A 19723-nucleotide genomic window follows, 5' to 3' on the forward strand; every position below is an offset into this window, starting at 1 on the left:
AGTAGCCTGGAAGTACTTTATTCATTTATTAATCATACTTATAGTGTGCCTTTCCACAAAGGGCTCAAGTCGGCTGGCATATATGGATTCTTCCTTCCCCGTTTTCCCCACATAGATTCACAGAACAACCCTGAAGGGAAGGTTAGGCTCTGAGATAATGACTAACCCCAAGTCACACAGCGAGCTTCATGGGGGAAATGATCTTTCAGAAACCTTAGATTCGGTCAGGCTAACAGTTCATCAAGCCTCCTCCAAACTGCAGCGTCTTCACAGGCTCTCAGGAAGAGAAGGGTGTTTTGAAAAACCAGATCCTTCAAACAGGAGAGGCCATGGATTGAACATGGGTCCTTCTGCATGCAAAGCAAGTACTCTATCCCTGAGCTGTGGAAGCCATGCTAGAAGCATCCCATCCCTACTAGGCTTGGATGCTGAGCAAAGATCTGCCCAGCTCTATAAGAGAGTCAGACCTCCACAGAGGCCACTCACTCATTAATCAGCAGCCAAAAAGGATTATTTGATATTTGACACTAAGGCAGTTTAACTTCGCCAGGGAAAGATTAGATTTCTGATTTTATGTTTGCTGTCATTCAGTTTCTATCTCTCACACACATTCACACTCACATTCTCTCTCTCTCTCTCTCTCTTTCTCACACCCACACCCCTATACTGAAGCGGCCTTGGAAATAAAAAGATAGCCCACAGCTAACATGATGAAAGACTCTGGGAGTGTTTTCAACCCCTCCCCCTCCAACATGCCAAAATAAAGAGCCAAGCAGATGTGCATCAGCCTCCTAGTAGCAGCCCTTGGAGAGGGATAAAGACTCAAGGAGAGGTGAAGGATTTTCTGCTGAAGAGAGAATGCATCTGTTCGCCTAGTTCCCTTCAGAGAAAGAAGCAGAGCTGGTGCTGGCACCCAGCATCCGTGGGCGGGTGCTGGGCCACCAACAAGGCCCACCACTGAGGGGCCCTTTAAAATTAATTCTGCTCTAGGGCCACTATTTCCCATAATGCCCTGCAGTCCCACCACGCTGGGAACCATTATGGGAAATGAAAACGAAGGCTAGACTCAGCTGCTTGGTACTGCTCAGAGTGCTACCTCACTGCTGCCCCCAACAAATACAGCTCACTGATTGAAGAAACACATCAGAGGGGTCCTTGTTTAGAGAACCTTCAAACCTGAAGCCATCCATGAAAGAAAGATACACTTCTCAGTGTTCGGAGCATAGGGTGTAAGATTTTTAAATCTACCTTGTAAAGGAGGTACTAAACGGCTTGATTTAATTATTTCTAACCTTCATAGCCCTGCATTCCTTGAGAAGCTCAATGAGAACTATACAGTGTTTCCAGGCAGTCCTGCTAAGCAGGGACCCACTTAGATTCAGCAAAGCTTCCACATTTGCTGCTTCAGGCCATGGCTGTTGAAGAGGATGCAAGCTAAAAAAAAATAAATGGTTTCCTTTTTTTCTTTTGCATGTGGTGGAAATATCCATTTATTGTGAAAGCTATCAAATTACACAAATTAGGACACGATGCTTTACTTTACTTTGCTTTTATTATTGTGTTGCTCATTCAGTTTGGAAGGAGAAATATGAGCCAGCAATTTTAATAATGCTGTTTCTAGACTTTGGAGATGTAAAAAAGTTTCGTGACTCCTGAACAACTGAAACCACGTACTGCTCCCTCTCTGGCTTCTACATCACCATAATTCTTTCCCACATACTGTCAATCGCTTCCAGGGATTTTTCTTAACAGCTGGAAGCTCAGGGCAGTACCTAGGGACCCATCCTGTCAGTGCAATGATTTCTGTTTTACACAATAGGATTCCATCTTCCCCACATGTCCTCCCCCTGTACATCCCCCAATCTAGTCCGGAGGGTTGGGGGAACCACTAGAACAAATTTAGGGGGTGAAGGAAGGGAAGCCCTCTTGCACAAGCCAAAATCCTTGCTCTGACAGGAGATGTTACTTAGTGTTAGTTTGCATACCACTCTAACTCTTTAAATGCAATAACCTAGTGTGGTGGGTTTTTTAAGGGGGAAGCCAAATCTGTAGTCCAAAAATAAATCCTGCCCTTCTTTCTGTATTTATGTAGAATTATGAACACCATATAGTAGGGATGGCTAACCTGTGACCCTCTAGGTGTTGCTGAACTACATGTCTCAAGTTAGCCACCCCTGCCCTACAGACCTCTACCAAAGACAGCAACTGCACCTTACCTAAGGCTGCTTGCCTCCAGCACAGCAAGTTATGCAGAGTACAGATGCTAAGTGGGGACTTTGCCAGATTATACTAGTGTCCACAAAAAAACAAGAATACGTGGGAAGCCCTTTCCCTAACATAACACAGAGATTAAGCCATGCTGGATCAGGCCAGCATCCTGTTCTCACAGTGGCCAACCAGGTACTTGTGAGAAACTCACAAGCAGAATCCAAGCACAGAAGCACTCTTTCTCTCCTGTAGTTTCCAGCCACTGGCATTCATAAGCCTTGTTGCCTCCAACCTTGGAGGCAGAGCATGGCCATCTTTGCTAGTAGCCATCATTTAAAGCCTTATCCTTCATGAATCTGCCTACTCCTCTTTCATCTAGGTTGATGGCCATCACTGCCATGTGTGGGAGCAAGTTCCCTATCGCATCACGACTCTTAGAATTGTCTCTAGATCCAAAGCAACCAGGGGGGAGTAATCTTGTGGTATCTGGGTTAGGAAAATCTCTTGTTGTCTTCTTTTGACATCTGCCAGGAATGCGGATGCCACGGCTTGTGGTCTTGGGTGTGTCGGGCATATTTGGTTTGCAAGCATTAAGTGGAAAACACTTAAAACCTCAGACCAGGAAGCGTATCATGACCATCACACTAGAGGTTCTAAAGCATTAAAACATTTTCGCAACCATCGCATCACCAGAGATTATTGCAATGTCACTTGGGGCATGGAAGTGTCAATGGCTGTGGGAGCAACCAAAGGACATGATTTTCATCCCTTTGGCTCTTCTGGGATGAGGAGGCATAGAAGTTACCAGGACATTTTGTTTGTTTACTTTTGCTTGCCCCATGAATAGAAACAACTGTGGCTGCACTGCTGGACTAGAACCAGGGAGATCAGGGCTATGTGCACATTAGTGGCTTAAAACAACAAGGTCGTTCCCCCCTGCTGCATTTCAAGTAGGTGATTTTTTTATGCTGCTGTACACACAAGAGAAGGTGTGGGCTTGTCTTCGTCTGGTATGCAAAACTTGGTTTGCTTCCTGCACTAACAGCCCTCCCCCAATTCCTAGCCAATGAAGCTGGTCATCTGGGCATGTGCTGTCATCTGCCCAGCACTTTGACTGATGGGATTGATACAATACTCACTGAGCAGAAAGGAAGTGGATGTCTGCTAGAAGGCACAATACTGAAGCTGCTCTCCATCCACGGCGAGGTGTGTTTTGCCTCCGGTGTGGCATGTATGACACAGGCCAGAGGCAGAACGGCCTTAGGATATGTGCAGGTTGCAAGATTCCAGAATAGCAGCAAACACTGAGAAGCGTTTGGGAAAGGTGGAGGCACAGCACTCGCGCTCTCTCTCTCTCTCTCTCTCTGTGTGTGTGTGTGTTCCCGGAAAAGGAAGGAGCCTTGTTTTTTCTGGCCAGGGAAACAACACTGAATGCAGAGCAAGGAAAGCAGGGCAGGAGAGCAAACAGACAGTAAACACTATACTTTAGGGATCTTGCACAACAAGAGGCCAGGAAATGATATTTACGCAAGTGCAATCTGATAAGAGGAGCAGCAGCTCTCATGAAAATATGAAGGACAGGTCTGTTGACAGGAAGTAGCCACAAGAGCTAAATAAAAACATCTAGGTGAATACCAACTGCTGCGGGAAACCAACTTAAGGCAAGGATGGTCTACTGCAGGCACGTCCAACTCCCAAGAGACTGCGATCTACTCACAGTATAAAAATACTGGATGTGATCTACCCATTGTCATTGCCGGGCAAATTTGTTGAGCTTTTTTTGCAGGGGGGAGGATCTTGGGGGCACCTGACGGGCCAATCATCGGATACAAGAGACTGGATTAGATGGAACCAGCTTAGTCTGATCCAGCAGTGCTTTTCTAACTTGCAAATGCATGGCTTCATTTGTTCAGAAAGGTGTGAGTTGATAATCCTTCAGTTTTTGGGACTAGGCAACACCTTAAACACAGTGCCCTCCAGATGTTGCTTCATTGGATGTCTTCTATTTAACCTGCTCCCATCAGATCCCAACTCTCAACAGTCCAGCCACAGTGGCCAGAAAGGGCACAACATTGGCTACCTCTGGCCTAGAGGAGAACAAAGGGTGAAAGAGGATTGGTTTCCAGAAAGCACTCGCTGAAGAAATGGGACGAGGACATGCTGTTAGAGCAGGAACCACATTGCGCACGTGTGCATAATCAACGAAAGCTCTGCATACCCAGGTGCACACGGTTCCAAGAGATAAGCTGCAACACCCCCAGAGAGGCATGCCAACTTATCTTTTATTGCTTAGATGTCACAAAGACACAGCAGTGAAAACGTGGCAGTAAATCATTCCTATCTCGTGACACCCTGCCAAAAGCTTGCCTGCCTGCCTGCCTCCATGCGATCGCCTAGCTACAGCAACTCATCAGAACAGCGGGTGGTATATTTCAAGCAAGTGAAATCCTTTGAACGCTTGTGTCTTCACATGGTGATTCCCAAGCTATGTACTGGAGCACAGAACTGGGTACAGAAAAGGAGTTGTCCTTGGGGAAGAAAACTCCATCCCTCGCTCTTCCATTATATATTTGTATTTGCACCCCATCTTTCCACCAAATGATGCTCAAAGGCAACTGAGAGCCTGTCATCAGAATGCAAAAGTAGCTCTGCAGGGCCAGTCCAGAATCCTGTTCTCACTGTGCCCGACCAGAAACCCATGAGAAGCCCTCTGCATTTGTGAATCTCACCAGCTAACACTCCACATACATACCACCCCTGACAGTGGAGGCAGAATACATCCATCAGGGTTAGCAGCCATCGATAGCCTTATTCCCCCATGATTTTTTTTACTCCTTCTTTAAAGTCGTGCAAGTTGCTGGCCATCACTAGACCTTGGAGGAGAGAATTTCAATGTGCTGCATGAAGTAGTACTTTCTTTGGCTTGCCCTGAATTTAACAAGACTTGGCTTCATTGGATGTCCCCCTTCTCTCTCTGCCAACCCCCCCCCCCGAGTTCACATACAAAAGAATTTGACAGGTGAATCTCACTGATAATGCAACAACTTCCTCCATCATACTAAGGACACAAGGCTAAGCTAGGAAAGCCAGAGAAAACTAGCTTACCTCACTCTGCCCAATGGTAGAAAACCTCATAATCCCAAGCAAAGGCCAGAGTGAGAGTGCCATTTAGGTTTCTAGATGAATTCAGCTGAGAAGGAGGATCCAGGAAGCATCACTGTTACCCAGAACACAGAGTGGCTAGGCTCACTTGTGCTACCAGAGTACTGCTACCCTGAACCCCAAGGTGCTAGGCTCATCTTTTGTTAAAGAAGCTTATTGAGAAAATAGGAAAGGATACCACAAGACACTGAAGTTGGAGCGAGCATATATTGCAATTGAAAATGCTGCCGCCCCCCCCCCCACCTCTGGCAATAAGCTAAAAAAAACCTATTAAGCAGACTGAAGGCTACATGCCAAATCTCTTCCTTTTTAAAAATTCAAAATCATTAAAAAAAATCTGTATGTGAATAATTCACCCAGAATACAAAAGGATCTATCACTGTCTCTTTTACTGTTCCAAGAGACGACATAGGAAGTCCCATGTTACCTAAGAGTGGTTTGCAACATTTACTTGTGTGCTTTGAAATGACATGAATTATTAAGACTACAGCTGTCAAAATGACAAAACAACAGAGGGAACCTGGGGCATTCTCTCCATCACACCCCCCATTCACCTTGCTGGTTCACTTCCCAAATCAGGACCCACACCTGGCAGTTAACTCCTTACTCAGGTTACACGTTAGGCGATTTTTAAGAGCAAAAGAAGAGGGGAGAGTAATTTAATCCAGCTGGGCAAACACATTTAAGTTCTGCATTGACTGATACAAGATGGGGAAGCTGTGGCCCTCCAGTTGTTGTTGTACTCCAATGCCCATCATGCGTGGCCAATGGCTAGGGATGATGGGAGTTGTAGTCCAGCAACATCTGCAAGACCACAGGTTCCCCATCCCTACTTTAAATCAAAGTCAAATCCTACCATTCTGTCCTCTCATCCTTCCTCTCTCCTTCAATGGCTTATTTTAAGCCAAGCAGTATGATATCTTTATTTAGCATGGTCAGGTGCTGCAATTAGCAATAAGCAAAAGAGGCTGGGATAGCACCCAACTGATTAGCAAGGTGTGAAATAAACAGAAGAGTCTCCAACAGTGCCAAACATCATGAAGCAAACAAAGGAAAACACCTGTGTACATGTGATGAAAAGCAAGCATGTGGAGTTTTGGGATCACCTAATCACACAAGACAAGTCCAAACAGTCCATCAGCTACCTATGTGCTTTTTGGGGGCATTATTTTTAAGGACGTGAATCAATTTATAGGAATAAGAGCACATTCATCGTGTAAACAACCTACACCTGTGCAATAACCGCACACTCATGTCAACATCAGCAATAAGGAACCAGCTATGTCAGCTGCCTGGCCTGCAACTGCTTCTCCCATGCTGGCACATTGAAGCAGCTGGGTGCTTGATCCTATAAGCATACCTCTGAGGCCAAAGCTTGTGCATTTTGCCTCTTTAGCCTATCCTGGTTCTGAACTCTCCCACAAGTGTAACGAACAAGAGGGCAATCAATCAAAATATGAGTTGCAAATTTATCGTTAAAAGACACAGATGGCAATGCATCTCTAAAAATCAGAAACATCATTTGTGTCCTGAGTAAATGCAGACCACAGCACATTATGGCCTTTTTATTGTGCATTCATGACACAATTGTGTTCATTAAGGTATTTGGGTAGTTATACACAATCCCACTTTCAGTCTCATTTACACCTGCAAAGGTTTTGGTGAGGACATATTGCTTTGTTTCCAATCAGTACATATCTCGTAACTTCCTGCTGAAATCCTGGAACCATGCCACAAATGTTCCACATTTGGGTTTTTTTGTCCCGCTTTTGTTATTCTACAGCGCAAGTGTGTCCCTCCGCAGGGCAATGATGTGTTAACATCGGGGAAGCACTACAGAGTAACTAATAAAGCTGAATGATGTACAGTGGCGTATCGTGGGGGGTGCAGGGGGGGCCGGCCGCACCGGGCGCAACATCGGGGGGGGGCGCGCTCGCACTCGCAGCTCTCTGCCCCTACCTGGCTCACTTACTCTCTCTCACTGCCTTGCCCCGGGTGCTGACAACCCACGCTATGCCACTGATGATGTATGTGTGGATGGTCCACTATAAATCCACCACTAACTCACTATTGCAAAAGATATGTACTTGCAAATGTCCAGAGCTGTCCATGCTCCATACATGGTACACCACTGCCACATTCAAGCAGCTTCTCGTACAGGATAGACTCAAATCACTTACAGAACCGCAAGATAGCAAGAAAGTTTTATTTCATCATCTGCTTACTGCCTCAGGCAGGATCCCATGCAAAGATCTTTTGAAAGAGCTTATCTAATGAAACAGCCAGGGACTTTTACTTCCCCCTGACTTTCAGTGACCTTAGTGAACAAACTGCAGCTTGGCATTCCAGACTGCCAGCAGAAACACAGGAAGCTGCCTTGTACCAAGTCAGACTGTCAGTCTACCATGGGTAGGCAAACTAAGGCCTGAGGGCCGGATGTGGCCCAATCGCCTTCTCAATCCTGTCCGCTGACGGTCTGGGAATCAGCGTGTTTTTACAAAAGTAGAATGTGTGCTTTTATTTAAAATGCATCTCTGGGTTATTTGTGGGGCACAGGAATTTGCTCATATATTTTTTTCAAAATATAGTCCAGCCCCCCACAAGGTCTGAAGGACAGTGGACCAGCCCCCTGCTGAAAAAGTTTGCTGACCCCTGCAGTCTATACTGACTGGCAGTGGATCTCCAAGGGATTCCCCCCCCCCCCCAAGCAGCCAGGAAATAGCCCTGGGACCTTTTGGGTGCAAAGCAGATGCTCCACCAATGACCCATGAGCAAAACAGCATTAACAGCAATAGCAATGGAGAATTAAGACTTAGGCAGAGCCTTCTAATTTGTATTGGGTTTTGATGCTAAGGGTTAAAGGTGCTGGAGGAGAGGGCAGTTCTAGCGGCACTGATGCTTTGTCTTTCTCTTAATGACTTTCTTGGCTGTATGCTTCTGTGCTAAGCTTGTTAGATGGTCCTAACATGGGCCAGTGTCACAATTTAAACAGTATTTCTAAAGGGAAAGAAAAGCAACACAAACCACAGCAATGCAGTTATCTAGCATGAGCTATCCGAGTCCTGGAGCACACCGCCAAAGCCGCTGGCATCAAGTCCACGCTGTGCACCGGCTGTTAACACTGCCCTCCAGCGCCCCATGTGCTGCCCCAGTTTTCTCCAATCGTGCAACACACGCTCAGCTCAAGCTTAAACGATGAGAAGCTGCAGCAACGCATTCTGTAACCATTGGACAGTTCAGTTACTAGGCTAGCATCTGAACCAGTGGCAGCAGAGCAAAGGGATATTTTTTTAAGAGAAGGGTGATGCTATCCCAACAACCTCCCTCATTTTAAAAAGCAAAGATGGAAACTTAATTAATTCATGCATCTCGGCCCTAGAGTTTAATATAATAATTGGCTAGATGGAAGATGCATAAAGAGCTCTTCAAAATAGTCCCCCCCCCTTCTCCTTGCAGTGAAAGAGAATTAAGCAGATGGAAAAGCTTTTGTCAGCTGCGCCGCCGTCACAGGACAGAGAAGGAAAACAACACATGCGGAAAGGGCACAGCGCAGTACAGTTGGAAGGACGGCAAAGACAATCCTGGCAGCATCATTGCAAATTGCAGACCGTGTTAACAAGCTTAGCCAGTGCTCTAAGTATCATAATGCCATTATACAAATCTACGGTTAGACCGCACTTAGAATATACTGTGTTCAGCTCTGGTTGCCTCACCTCAAAAAGGGATATTGTAGATCTGGGAAAAGGTTCAGAAAAGGGAAACCAAAATGATCAAGGAGGGAAACAGAGAAACTCCCCTATGAGAAAAGGTTATAACTTTTGGAGCTTTTTAGTTTAGACAAATGGCAAGTAAGGGTGGGGAGAGATGACAGAGGTGAACAAAATGATGCATGGTTTAGAAAGTTAATACAGTGGAACCTCGGGTTACGTAGTTAATTCGTTCCGGAGGTCTGTTCTTAACCTGAAACTGTTCTTAACCTGAAGCACCACTTTAGCTAATGGGGCCTCCCGCTGCCGCCTCACGATTTCTGTTCTTATCCTGAAGCAAAGTTCTTAACCCGAGGTACTATTTCTGGGTTAGCGGAGTCTGTAACCTGAAGCGTTTGTAACCCGAGGTACCACTGTAGAGGGAAGTTTATTTTCCTCTCTCATAATACTAGAACTCGAGGACATACTGTGGAGCTGAATGTTCCAAGATTCAGGACAGACAACAGTGCACAGCTAAAATGTGGATTGTGCTCCTACAGGAGGTAGTGATGGTCACCAACTTAGATGGGTGTAAAAGAGGATTGGACAAATGCTGTTCTATGATGGGCTTTTGATGGGCTGATGCAGCAGGACTCTTCCTAAATTGTTAGGTTATGTTCCAAGCCCACCAGCATGGAATACTTGCGAGTAGCAAATAACTCCTAAGCAAGTCCTTCCATTGCTCACAGGCCCCAAGAGATGATTTGTACAGCTCAGAGCAAAATCATATTGCAGCTACATCCTACACAGTGATTCAGGTATAACAAGCATTTTAAAACAAAGGGGGAAAGGATGTAATACATTTAAATTCATTAACTTTTTAATATAAAAAAACAACTACTCTACAAAATGAATCTATAGCTTTATACAGAATTGATATTGTGTGTATCTCTTGCATTTAAATGCTTTCAGTTTTTGTCTCCATATCCATGTGTAAAAAAGGATATACTTAAAATGCATTAAATGCATGGGCTTCCCATAGATATCTGGTTGGCCAATGCGAGAACAGGATGCTGGGACTAGATGGGCCTTTGGCCTGATCTAGAAGGGCTACACTTACATTTTTATTAGGAAACGTGTATTATTCAACTCTTTACTCACATACTTCAACAATGCACTGTATGTCATTCCTGCAAAGCAGCTCTCCTTTGCAACCGCAAAGCATAGATAGCATACAAGAATTAGGGACGGGAAACTTATGGCTGATAGACTTCCAAATGCTGCTGGACTTCAACTTACATCAGGGGTTTATTGAAACCCGGGAGGGCCAAAGAATTCCCCAGCCCTTTGGTAAATGATACATCAAACCCATTCATTATGAGAACAGGAGAGACAAAACAGCATTCCTTCAGTGTGATCCCCTTGCCTTAATATCTCAAAAGTTCCGGCCCTTCCTCCTCCTGCTGAGTAACATGAGTAACAAAAGCAGAATAAGGCCTTGTTTGCTCACTGATATACTGCACTGTGTATTTTACAACTTCCCCCTTTCTTTCCTGATTGCTTTACAAATACATTAAGGTTGTTTTAAAGATGTTACTTACCTCTTTGTTTATATGCACATGGTGGGCAAGCATGCTAGCCCTTGAAATTCTCTCTCGGATTCAGCCCCCCGAAGTGGTGTACATTTGTAAGAAAATGATCTTTTGGTGTGGCAGCACTATAGACATCAGTCAGGCTCCTACACAGTAGTTTTTGGCCTCTGCTAAAAACATCTTTGTTTAGGCAAGCCTACCTAGACACGTAGAATGCTGACGTGTTTTAATCTGGTTTTTAGCTTATTGTTTAATTATTTCTGAATGTTTTAAATAGGTTTCTTTTCTTGCCAACAATTTTATCGTTTTATTATTTTTGTAAACCAATGAGGTTTTATTACAATCAATTTCATGATATCATCAGCCGCTTTGAGCTCAGCATTTGCTGTTGGAAAAGCAGCACAAGAATATGAAATAAACCCACAACAGATGCTTAAGAAGGACTGGGCAGGAGGCAAATCACACCGGCAAAACAAAGGGAAAAAATATTTTTATGCCAACACCTAAGAAACTGTCTGCTTTATTGGGATATCTGAAACGCACAGTAAACAAGAAAGATCTGGAACCTGCAATAGCTGAGATCACTGCAGACAGACTAGTCACAGCAAGAAACTGGATATCAGATAAACCGGTTAACATTTTGCAACGGTATTAAAAAAAAAGTGATATACAATATAGCGTTGTCGCAACACTTATGCATTATAAAAGAGATATTGAAAGATGTGCACCAAACAAATTTATTGAAGAATGGAGTTTGTTAATTATGAGGAATATAAAATTCCAATACAATGTTCAACCTCCTACATTATTTTCACTCGTATAATTTGACACTCTTCTCGTATAATTTGACATTCTGCTTAAAATATCACAGTAACCAAGGACACACACATACACACAAATCTGTATAATGTTCCTTAAACCATAATTGACTTTTTGTATATGGATGAAAGATTATGAAATTTTGGGTTGTATTCCTCCAACAGAAGACAGAGTCACCCATAGGAAAGTACAGATACACTTGGGGAGCTGAAAAAGAGGACATAAGGACATAAGGAGAGCCCTGCTAGATTAGGCCCGTCAAATCTAACACTCTCTTATCATAGGGGCCAACAAGATGGCTATGGGGCACCTGCAAGCACGATGCAAGTGAAACAGAACTCTTTCCCACCTGTGATTCCCACCAACTGGTAGCCAGCAGCACACTGCCTCTGACAGTGGAGGGAGAACATAGCCACTGTGGCTAGAAGCCATTGATAGGCTTGCGCTCCATGAATTTCTCTAATAAATACCTGTTGTTACTATTTTAACTTTTTGTACATTTTAAACTGCTCTTGCAATTTTTCTTGATAATTTTATTGTTTTATCTTTTTGTAAACAGCTCTTGAGGTTTTTCTTCTACAAGCAATTAGTGTATAAATGTTACGAAATAAAATAAATAAATAAATAAATAAATAAATAACCCTATTTTAAAGCCATATGAGTTGGTGGCACTCACTACCTCTTGCAGGAACGAATCCCATAGTTTGTAACTATGCGCTGAGTGAAGGAGGAACTGCTTTTGTCTGCCCTGAATCTTCCTTGGTTTTCCCTGCGTTCTAGTATTATGAGAGAGAGAAAAACTTACCCACTTTCTGAGCACCATGCATCATTTTTATACACCTCTGTTGTATCTCCTCTTACTCACTTTTTTTGCTGAACTAAAAGGCCCCCAATGTTGTAATCTTTCTTCACAGGGGAGCTCCTCTACCCCCGCGATCATTTTGTATCTGTTCCCAACACCTGGCCTGCACATCTCTTAACTGTAGAGCTTCCACTTTTAGCTGTACAGTTTAAAAGCTGCTGGCAAGAACAATTACTGTATTTTCTCCTTTATAGGACGTACTTTTCCCCTTCCAAAAATTAAGAGGAAATGTGTGTGTGTCCTAAGGAGCGAATGCAGGCTCCTCGGCTTCAGCGATAGCAACACGAAGCCTCCGAAGCACAGAGGGCGAGCTCCCCCTGCGCTCCGGAGGCTTCGCGTTGCTTTCGCTGAAGCCGCCCGAAGCCCCCGGAGCGCAGCGCGAACTTCGGGCAGCTATCCGCAAGTCTTCGGAGCGCAGCAGGAGTTCCCGCTGCGCCCCAAAGGCTTGCGGATAGCCACATGAAGCCTGGAGAGCGAGAGGGGTTGGTGCACACCGATCCCTCTTGCTCTTCAGGCTTCGCTTCGCTGGAGAGGCGCTGCACAGTTTTCCCTCTCTGCGCAGCGCCCCTTCAGCGAAGTGGGAGGAGAAATGGAAGGGGCTCGGTTTGGCGCTGAGCAGAGAGGGGGAGAATTTTTTTCCCCTGTTCTCCCTCTCCTATGGTCCGGTGCATCCTATGATCCGGTGCGTCCTATGGTCCGATGCGTCCTATAGAGCGAAAAATACAGTGACACCATACCTGTCTAACGTATTATATTGGACTGTTGTTTCTTCAGCTTGTAAACGGCCTTGTGTATAGTAATATAATAAGGCAGCATACAAATTAATAGGGAAATGAAATGAAATGTCCAATCCATTTAGCGGCAACCTTTTCAGACCCAAGATACAATTTTAAGTTTTAACCCAAACATGCCTAGGGGACCCATTTCTTAATCTTTTATCATATATTTGCATGGTGGTAGTGCTCCTGCTGTGAGCCACCTTGGATCAGGCCAAATCCCCCAAGCTGAAGAACAGTGGTCTTATCCATTTACACCGTTAGAACTGTCAGCACGTCATGTGCAACTAAATTCATTACGCATTGCATAAAGACGCCTACCTTTTTGTCTGTCCTGAACATCAACATAGCACCCCAAACCAAATCTGACACTTGCTCCTGAAATAAATGGAAGAAAGAATCACCTGGCACTTTAAATATGGGAAATATTTTTCCTGGACATGGAAGGAGATTATTCAGCTTCATGTAGGAGGCCTCTCAAAGGTCCCCACAGCCTTCCAACAGTTAAAAGTGCTTCTTCCTATCCTATCAGGTCCCAAGATACTGCAATCCCTTGGGTTTCACACTTGTAAATGATTTGGCTCAAGAACAAAAAAGCAGTGGTGGTAGGAGGCTCCTCCAGGCCTTTCTCCAAAGTACACGTCCTTCCAGATTTATAACCAGGACTTGACAGGGTGAATTGCGTTATCGTTTTGATCTAACCTGGGCTTTTTGCTAAATTTGTGCGGAGAGTGCCAGCTGTTTTGTGATCAGAGAGGAACCTCAGAACACGCTGTCTCTTGGAAAGTGCCGCCTTGAAAAATGAAGTCGGTTGTCCCAGACGTGGCCAGGAGGATACTGGCCAAGGCTGGCTTGGAAAAAAAGAAAGGAAGAAAAAGCAAAGGGAACACTCAGGACCACAGGCACAGTAGAAGTACTGGCACAAGTCCCATTTGCAAGGTATTCATATTCCTAGCTTTAATTTAATGCCAGGATGGAGAACCTGTGGTCCTCCAGGTATCACTGGACTGGGACTCCCATCAATCCTGACATGCTGGCAGGGGCTGATCTGAAGGGCCACAGGTTCCCCCACCCCTAGTCCAACCTAACCCCAATCTAATGGATCCATTTTAACGCAGAGGTGAAGTTGGAACCTTAGCTGTTCTCTACAGTGAGCACCTGCTCATCCCACTCCATAGCAAATGATGAATTCCCTTTGGCACCAGCTTAAAACCTTTCATTTGCCCAGGCATCTTAAGTTATTGTATTTTCAGCTGGTAAGGTATTTTCATTCCTCTCAGATTTATCATACTGCTGTTTAACACTTTCTGTTGTTTTAATTTTGCACTGGAGATGGCTCAGTTGGTTAAAGTGGGGTGCTGATAACACCAAGGTTGCAGGTTCGATCCCCGTAAGGGACAGCTGCATATTCCTGCATTGAGGGAGGTTGATGATCCTCAGGGTCTCATCCAACTCTACAATTCTGTGGCTTCAGATTCTTATGTATACTGCCCTGAAATCCATTTTTGGATGAAGGTCCAGTTTATACATTTTTAATATACACCTGCTCATCCAGCGACGGAGGAAGCTGCTTTGGCGCCTAAGGCGGTGTGCCCAGGGGCGGGACGCACTGCGGGACCTCCAGAGTCTGCCTGCCTCCTCCCACTCAGCTGCCCTACAGCTGGGGGGGAGGCAGCGGTTGGTCCATTTGGGGCAGCACTGAGCCTGCGGGCGTCCAAGCCACCACGTTTCTCTCAGGAGAGAGGGGTGGCTTGAGCGAGCTGTAGGCCCCACGGTGAGTGCCACCCGGCATTTTGTCACCTCCCCTCAGTGGTGACACCCGGGGCGGCCGGCACCAACCGCACCCCCCTTCCTCTGCTCATCCTATTTTAAAGGTTTGCCTCCAGTGGCCTGAAGATTATAATCTTATAAAAAATTTCAATGATGCAGCGTTTACTTTTAAAAAGAGAGGAGAAGGAAGAGTCATGCAGGACTCATATGAAGGAACTAGATATAGCCGCTGTAGTGGGGGTGTTCTGTGCTTTGCCTCGAGCATCAACAGGCGTTGGAAGCAAGAGATCATCAACAGAACCCCAAGGAGTAGATTAATGTTTGTGCTGATAGACTGCATCCATGTGAGCAAATACAATTGTACATAGTTGCCCCTATTCATGCAGTGTGAGACGATCCTGCCTATGAACACAGATCATGCTGCATCTAGACAGACCCAGTGAACAGTTTGAAAGAAAGGGCCTGATGCTGTGCTGTTGTATAAAGTGGACAGGTGTGGACCTCTGAGCAGACTTTTCCTTGGAAGTTCATTTTCTTGTTTCTGAGTTTTCCAGAAGCACCTGATTGGCCACTGTGGAGAACAAGATGCCGGACTAAACAAGACTTTGGTCAGATCCAGCAAAGAACTTCTTATACCCCTATGTCCTACTATAAAAACTTATATATGTTTTAAAATCTATTGTCTCAATCCAGGTACCATCCCACCCCCTCCGGCTTTTTATACCTTGGCAAAAGAGCCCCCATTTTCCAGAAATCTGTAACTTCATACTGTTTCATTTAAGAATACAAGAAGAGCCCTTCTGGATCAGGCTAAAGGACCACCATCCTGTTCTCACAGTGGCCAACCAGGTTCCCCAATGGACCCCCCCCCCAGGACCTGAGTGCAACAGCAAGTCTCCCCGCTTGGGATTCCCAGCAACTGGCATTCAAAAGCAGGCTGCTTCTGAGAGTGCAAGGAATACATATCCATCATGACTAGTAGCCATTGATAGCCTTATCCTCCAGAAATCTGTGTAATCCTCTTTTAAAGCCATCCAAGTTGGCAGCCATTACTGCCTCTTCTGGGAGCAAATTCCACAGTTTAATTATGTGCTGCATGACGAAGTACTTTTTGTCTATCCTGAATCTTCCAACCTTCAACTTGATTAGATGGCCCCAGGTTCTTGCATTAAGCGAGGGGGGGGGACTTGTCTCTGTCCATTTTCACTCATCCCAGCTCACCTCAGCACCATGCAGCAAAGCATCCTCTGCTCCATGAGACCATAGTCTGCTGCAAAAGGACTTTTGCCCTGCTTTCTCTCTCCTCCAGGAAATATATTGCAAACAACTTTTCTCTTCCCTTTGCAGGAATATCTTAGCCTCAGAACCATCCCAAAGGTTTTTAATTAACTATTGTATAGAAACAGCACCTTGCTTGCCAAAGCTGTGCCAAAATTCAAAGAAAGTTTCTTCTTGCTTTGTTGTTTTTAGAACAGCTTTTCCTAGGATCTTTCTACATACCAGCTGTCACAACTGGGATCCCTCCCCACACTCCTTTTCCAAAAACCCTACTGCCTAGCCAAGGCAAACACCAGCCATAGCAGATAAAAGATCTTGCAAGGATCAAAGGCAATTTGCACCTATTAAGAGTAATCAGGAGTGAAAGGTGAAGAAGAGAACAAAGCTACAATCAGCCAGTGGAAACCATTTTAATCCAAGAGAGACTTCACAGAAAGGAGACATTTATTCCAGAATCGGTTGAACCTGAAATTCTACTGAATCAACGCTGAGGATACAGGCCAATCACAATAAACAAAGCCTCCATGTTCAGAGGCAGCCTATCTGAAAAGTAAGGTAAAGGGACCCCTGACCGTTAGGTCCAGTTGTGGATGACTCTGGGGTTGCGGCGTTCATCTCGCTTTACTGGCTGAGGGAGCCAGCATACAGCTTCCGGGTCATGTGGCCAGCATGACTAAGCCATTTCTGGCGAACCAGAGCAGCGCACGGATACGCCGTTTACCTTCCCACTGGAGCGGTACCTATTTATCTACTTGCACTGCGTGCTTTTGAACTGCTAGGTTGGCAGTAGCAGGGACCGAGCAACAGGAGCTAACCCCATCGCGGGGATTCGAACCGCCAACCTTCCGATTGGCAAGTCCTAGGATCTGTGGTTTAACCTACAATGCCACAATAAACAAAGCCTCCATGTTCAGAGACAGCCTATCTCAAAAGTACTAAATGCTGAATCCAGGGAATCCAGGGAAATAAGGTGCCTTAATGAGCTCTCCAGAGGCCTGACAGGCTTAACATAAGAGCTCTCCAGTTGGATCAGGCCACTGGCCCATCTAGTCCATATCCTGTTCTCACAGTGGCCTGCCAGAAGTCTAAGGAGGCCCACAAGTAAGAATAGCAATAATTCAACAGCTGAAGCCAACGGTTTAACCAGCCCCTGCAGACTATATCTATGCCCGGAGAAGACTCACAATTATACATACAGAGAGAATAAGCATTTAGGGAGGCTTCAGAATAACTGGACTGTCTAGGATGGTAGCTACTGCAATTCAAAGTTCTCACAGCTCAGATAGACTGCTCCTGTTCAGGAGCTAGTACGAAGAACTTGCTGGCAGAGACTGCCTAATGTCACGTGCCTCCAATTCAACGCCCCCCATCCCCATCAATCACCCCATGCCGTCAGACCCTTTACTTAGCAAGGACGAAGGCACAGGCTATCTACACACCATACATTGCTTCCCCCAAGAATCCTGGGAACTGTAGTTTACCCCTCCCAGCACCCTTAAACTACAGTGCCTACAATTCTTTGGGTGGGTGGAGACATGCTTTACATGTATAGTGTGCACACAGCTGGCTAGTGAGAAGCTGCAGTCATGCTATGATGCCTGTCCTACTGGCCACACTAAGCCTTTCAGCAGGTGGATAAGATACCTGGCTTGTCAGCTGCTATCTTGAAAATTATACCAAGTGGAGAGGAAAACAGTATTTTAATAGCTGTCAGTGGATTTTACACATCTGTGCTGCCAGGTAGCACCATATCCCACGAAAGCCAATGTGGTGTGTCAAATCTCCACTCGGCAGTGAAGCTCATTGGGGGATCTTGGGTCAGTCACCAACTCTCGGCCTAATGTACCTCATCGGGCTGCAATGATATGAAGGGAGTGGGGAAGCCATCTACAATACCTTCAGCTCACTGGAGGAAAGGTGAAATATAAACGCAATCCACTATATAATTTGCAAAGTGGTTTGTCTGTCCCTTTGGTCTCTATAGGTTTGAATGCCTCTGAAGATATCACCGCCAAACTTGGTCGCAAGGGTTCCCAAGGTGGGGGCGGGGTCTTCGTTGACGTTTGGAAGCCAGGCGCCATTTTGAATCAAGACTTCACTCCATTTTTGGTGTGATGGCTCCAAATTCACAAATGACACTACCCATTCCAAAAAACAAAACAAAAAAAACACACACAATATTTTTCGGTTTCTAAAAAAATTTTGGGCAGTGCCATTTATTCCCTGCTGTTAATAAATAATATAAATAAATAATCTGCACTTACAGGGAATCTGAGGCACTCTTTAAATGCTTAGAAGCGCTCTCTTGCCCAGCCAGCTAGCCAATGCAATTTGAAGGGCTGGATCAATGGATGAAACAAATAAAAAACACCGCGATGGAATAAGATGCCTCAGACCACTGGTCCAGCTAGCTCTGTACTGGCTACACAGCTGAGTGGCAGCAGCTCTACAGAATTTCACACAAGAGCCTAAGAAGAGGCTGCTGGGTCAGGCCAAAGGCAGATCCAGCCAAGCATCCTCTTCTCCCAGGATGTATCTGGGAAGCCCAACACTAGAGGAAGACAAACATACACCAGAGGGCTGACAGCCATCTCCAGAAACTAAGCAGAAGGGAATCCATGCAACACGTCACCAATAATTGCTCTCTAACGGTAGGCAGGGGGGCTAGGCTTTTCCAGAAGCGCGCTCCGCCTCTCTGTGGAGTCCCCAACCCCCAGGCCCTTCAGCTTTACCTGCTCCCCTGTTTAAATCGGAGAGGGGACCACGACGCCTCGCACCTCTCTACTCCACGGAATGCAAGCAAAGGCACTCTGCATATGCCCCGTAGTGGTCTGTACGCTGCAGCGCCCGATTTGCAAAGGGAGTTCTCCCAGCGCGAATCCCTGTTTCTGCTTGCGCCCCACCCCCCAGAAAGTCGGTTGCGCCCACCTGCGCCTTACCTCCTGCTACAGCGCCCTCCGTGCGTCCGGCTGCGCGTCTTCTCCCTCCTCTTGCGAACTGAGCGAGCGGAAGGGCGCAGACTCGGAGCCGCGGCCGGGGAAGGAGGCGGCACAGTGGCTGCCACGTGAGAAGGTTCAGAGGAGGGGCCGGGGAAGCCTGAGCGGGAGGTGGGCGGGCAGCTCGGTAAAGGTTGCAGCCGCCCCGCCGGGGGAAGTGAGCGGACTGCTGCAGTCCCTCCCGCGTTAATAAGGTCTTAGCCACAACCATTCAGGTAGAACACTTTCAAAGCACATGGTCCCCCGGAAAAAAGAACCATGGGAACTGTAGTTTGCAGCACTCTTAACAAACTAAAGTTCCCAGGATTCTTGGGGGGGGGGGGGACAACGTGCTTTCAGTTGGCATTAAATGCATGGTGTGGGTGTAGCCTTAGACCTCTGGAGGTCAGAGAGGCTTGTTGTGGGGTCAATCTGCAGTGGACTGAGCTGCGATTCACAAGCACACATCCTTGAGTCCAGTTGTCCCCACTTGAACATAAAAAGGGTCTGCTGGGTCAGGCCATCTAGCCCAGCATCTTATTCTGGCAGTGGCCGACCAGATGCCTGTGGGAAACCCTCAAGCAGAACCCCAACA

At 45.9% G+C, this 19723-nt stretch overlaps 1 protein-coding gene across 4 annotated transcripts in view; it reads right to left on the reverse strand.

Moving 5' to 3' along the window:
- Window positions 1-19377, reverse strand: part of KIAA0513 — a 50859-nt gene extending 31482 nt beyond the window's left edge. For 2 of the 4 annotated variants that reach the window (XM_083626346.1, XM_083626343.1), the window contains exon 1: window positions 19093-19377. The gene's annotated coding sequence lies outside the window, so the exon portion shown is untranslated. Of the gene's footprint in view, window positions 1-18930; window positions 19010-19081 lie in introns of those variants that run through there. The other 2 variants (XM_083626347.1, XM_083626344.1) reach the window with 2 other exon arrangements.
- Between the last annotated feature and the right edge of the window lie 346 nt (window positions 19378-19723).

The sequence above is a fragment of the Podarcis filfolensis genome, assembly GCF_964270895.1.
Source record: "Podarcis filfolensis genome assembly, chromosome: 8".
NCBI classification, from domain to species: domain Eukaryota; kingdom Metazoa; phylum Chordata; class Lepidosauria; order Squamata; family Lacertidae; genus Podarcis; species Podarcis filfolensis.